Below are 4775 nucleotides of genomic sequence, written 5' to 3' on the forward strand. Positions count from 1 at the left end.
CCCTTGACCCCCTACTACCAAAACTAGAGTAGGGGATCAGGGGAAATGTAGGGGGTTCAGGTTAGGTTTCTCCTACATTCATCTTAAACATGGGTTTGGAGATTCTTCTGTGGTTATTAAGATAGAAATTACATTGATACCTTGTCTTTTACAGTTTCATAATGTACCAAGTACATAAGATGTTGTTTAGACTGCACATGTAAAGAGATTTTATAGTCTCATTCTGGCAGGATAAACAGGGTATATTCCATTATTGGGCTCAAAATTATTAAATTTCTAAGCTCATAGTGACACAATTTTAGTAAAAAAAAAAAAAAAAAAAAGTTTGGTTGTTCAAAAACACAATTGCTACAGTTTTAAGTGACTGTGGTTTTACTCTCAATTCAATGACAAACTATAAATCTCCTCTCATAAACCACACCCAGTCTGAGTTAGGCTGGGAAAAGGCAGCAACTTATGATTGACCAGGTGGTCACCCATCCCTGATACCAACCATGTACAACATAGTTTAACTTTAGTGATTCCTTGGGAACTACTGTTTTCAATGATTTATTATTTCTTAACAAAATAACATACCTCTGGAATGGGTTTGTTTTCATACAGATACTGATGAATGTCAATTGCATAGTCCACCATGTTGGTCTTGTTTAAAATGTCCAATTTGTTTTGCAGGAGCTCATTTTTGTCATACAACTGAAATTAAGAATGGAATAAAAGTATATTTAAACACTTGTGAGTGAAACTATAATATTGTTATCTTATTTTCAGAATCTGATACAGTTTCCCTCCTTCTTAAGCTCATTTCCTTTTTTTTTGGTGAGGTAGCACCTACACTAAACCTCTGATTTGAAGAGGAAAAATTGTTTCAGTTTCTGAAAAGAAAATACAGCTTATGTCGCACATTTTCAGCTTCCATCTACATCCTTGTTTACTTTCCCTGATAAAATGGAGGTCCAAAAACCCTTTTCTTGGATAAGGTGCATTTATACCACAGTCAACCAAAATCAATTGATAACCGAGAGTTAGCAGATACTCAGGAGCAAAAAGATTTTGGTGCACTTGATTAAAATATTGACATCAGTAGACAGTAATTGATTTTAAGTTCAGTAAGTACTGCTTTATAACAGTTTGTTAGATTTAAATGGACTTTGACCAAACATGTTTATCATCTCCAAAATCAATTGATAACTGAGAGTTAGGAGATACTCAGGAGCAAAAAGATTTTGGTGCACTTGATTAAAATATTGACATCAGTTGACAGTAATTGATTTTAAGTTCAGTAAGTACTGCTTTATAACAGTTTGTTAGATTTAAATGGACTTTGACCAAACATGTTTATCATCTACAGAACATTTGCTCGGTAAATGTTAGATTTGATCAGGCCTTTGTGGTCCACAGAGGAGCCTTTTTTCTGGTTGATTTCTAGAGTTCACTAAACCACCGGTTCAAATTGAAATGAACAAGAACATTTGCTCGGTAAATGTTGGACTTGATCAGGCCTTTGTGGTCCACAGAGGAGCCTTTTTTCTGGTTGATTTCTAGAGTTCACTAAACCACCGGTTCAAATTGAAATGAACTGTTCAATTTAAATAACCAAGAGTGCCACTGAAATTGAAACCTAGAGCAGCTTGTAGCAATACTTACGCCTTTGGCAGTCAGAAATTCCAACAGGGGGAACACCAAATGTCGGTCAAGATACTGACATATTTTCGGAGTTAAATCAAACTTTGCCATGTTTAAAACTTCAAAATACTCTTTTTTAGTTGAATAGTGAGGGCAAATAAAGAACAAAAGCTCAAATTTCAGATCAGAAGAAACTTTCAAAAAATTTCGGTCTGCTCTGCTTCCAAAAGCGACACCTTAAACCTAACCTCAAAAAGAGCGACACGAAATCGAAGATTTAAAATTTGGCGCTGCGACTCAGCACAGAGAGATTTATTTCGGTCTGCAGTCTGCTGCTTCCAAAAGCGACTTAAGCGACACCTTAAACCTAACCTCAAAAAGAGCGACACGAAATCGAAGATTTAAAATTTGGCGCTGCGACTCAGCACAGAGAGATTTATCAACGAGCATTATAAAGTGGTCTGTGCAGTCCTTTTCACACGATGCTTCTACAGATTGTGGTTATGTACCGGGTTGAGATGAGCTCGGACTAGGAGAGACAGGATATTGCAGGGTTGTCCAACCCGCGGCCCGCGAGCTCATTTCTGCGGCCGGCGAAAGCCCGTGAACTCTAGGACTGAAGATTACATCAATGTTTGGTAGTCCATACAATATGTGCGAAAGTGCTTTTTCGACTATGAAGCATGTGAAAAACCAATTAAGAAAAACTATCTTTCGGATGTGTCTCTTGCTCACCTTCTACGTTTGTGTACCGAAGACGTGAATGTCGATATTCACAAACTTGTGTCAGCTTTTGGTAGTTCATATATGTGCGAAAGTGCTTTTTCGACTATGAAGCATGTTGTGAAAAACCAATAAATTAAGAAAAACTATCTTTCGGATGTGTCTCTTGCTCACCTTCTACGTTTGTGTAGGTACCGAAGACGTGAATGTCGATATTCACAAACTTGTGTCAGCTGCAGTGTCCACAGGTATCACACTAATGTCATCTTCAGTCATCATGATTATTCAGAAAACCGGTAAGGGGAGAGAAAAAAATAAAAATAGTAATGGATATATAAAAATAGTAATAAAAAAATAACTCTTGGAATAAAAAATGGTAAACACAGAGCTTGGAAACTTGATCAGTTGGTTAACAAATAGGCACAGTCATCATACCTATATTAAGTCTTCATAATAAATAAAATTATTATAATTTGATAAGGAGAACCAAAAAGGCAGATAGGTATATTTTGCAGAACTTCAAAGAAGTTCTGCAAAAATATATCTTTGAAGTTCTGCAAAATATATCTGCCTTTTTGGTTCTCCTTATCAAGTTGACCCACAGAACTTATATATAATGACTGCTGAAACCCTCCAAGAGATTATTATAATTCATACTTAATGATATAGGTACCTAGGTAGGTACTGATATTACACTTGTACCTACTTCTCTCTCAAAATTCGCACTTTATTGAGATTTTCAGTAGGTAGGGCCGTAGTTAATGGGGGGAGGGGGAGGGTGCCCGGCCAACCCCTCCCTGAACTATTTTTTTTTCCTGATTACCTAATAAAAACGCCAAGGAATTGGTACAAGATACCTAGATAAGTATAGAAACCAAGGTATCTAGATAATTTTTGTTTAAAAGGGGTTGGTAATTTTATTGTACCTACATTTTGTTTATGGCACTTATGGTAGGTCAGTACATCGGATAGGTACTAGGTACCCAATACCTACAAATCTACTTCGAGCACCCCCACCACACCCTCTTCAGTGGGTGCCGTGCCCCCAAAACCAGAGGGCTGTATTCGCCCATGTTTCTCAGTCAGACTAGCTGAAGATATTTATAATAACAATACAAACATAATAATACCTACGTGTAGGTATTAACAACAAGTCACTTCCTCAAAATTGCACTTTGAAATCACGTTCACTCCACGCGTTAACGCAAGGACCTCACAACTCCTTCTCAGTCAGACTAGCTGAAGTTATAATTATGTATGGTCAGATAATATGGACAATAAGAAAAGCTGATTGCTTCCTCAAAAAATTTCTCTCCGAAAGCACTCACACACTCGCCGACGAAAGAACATCACAACTCTTTCTCCTCCTTCACCGCCACGCCCGGGGCGACCGCCAACGAACTTTCCGCGCTGAAGTTATAATTATGTATGGTCAGATAATATGAACAATAAGAAAAGCTGATTGCTTCCTCAAAAAAATTCTCTCTGAAAACACTCACTCACACACTCGCCGACGAAAGAACATCACAACTCTTTCTCCTCCTTCACCGCCACGCCCGGGGCGACCGCCAACGAACTTTCCGCAATCCAAAATTTGGATGTGGTCCCGGCCACAATCCAAATTTTGGTTTAAGTTTAGATCTCGGATTAAGTAAACGGATTGATTGATTTCAAACTTTCTAGACAAGAGTCGAGGTTTGATAGAGGGAACGGTAACAAACGAAGGTCTTATCGTACTGGAATAGAAGAGAGAAATAGAACAGGATTAGGAGAAAGCCAACCGTTCCGAGAACGAACCTTATCTGTTTAGGACAAAGTTCGCCCTCCAAGCTATAACTAGGCTCCAAGCTATAACTAGGCTCAGGAACTTGATATTCCTACCAGAAGTAGAGTATGTTGGGGTTGATACAGGTTCCTAGGATGGCATATCGGCCTAGAGCAGCCGTGTCTATGGGTTCGGGAGGAGTTGTAGGATTCTGAAATGAAAAACAGAAGATAAATTTTATTTAATAATCATAGAGGTAGGTACTTAGGTACTAAGAGGTCGGCTAAGAATATAAGTTTTTGAGCTGAAGAGTACCATTACCTATGCAAAAAATGCTCCATTGGACTCACAAGGTACCCCTGAACTGACGGTACCCTGAAATTGCGTCACTATATTGTAGGCACACTACAGCTACAGCTAAGGTATCTATAATATTGTTTTTAGTCTAACAGCTAACAAAAGTGTTAGTAGCAATCAAACCCAATAAAAAGCAATTGAATCATCATCATCGCCACTTCAATTCAGATGAGTTACAGAGGGAATCAATTTAGTTCCCTCAATTCCTGGGGCCAGCCTAGTTGGCCTGGTTGGTAGTGTGTCTGCCTTGTAAGCGCTAGGCCGTGGGTTCGATTCCCGCCCGGGGCGGATTTTATCCTGATGGGAT

General features: G+C 38.6%; 1 pseudogene; it reads right to left on the minus strand.

Moving 5' to 3' along the window:
- LOC103519304 overlaps positions 1–4775 on the minus strand; it is a 14176-nt pseudogene that overhangs the window by 6439 nt on the left and 2962 nt on the right.

This window comes from Diaphorina citri, unplaced genomic scaffold, assembly GCF_000475195.1.
Source record: "Diaphorina citri unplaced genomic scaffold, Diaci psyllid genome assembly version 1.1 scaffold2657, whole genome shotgun sequence".
Lineage (NCBI taxonomy): Eukaryota > Metazoa > Arthropoda > Insecta > Hemiptera > Psyllidae > Diaphorina > Diaphorina citri.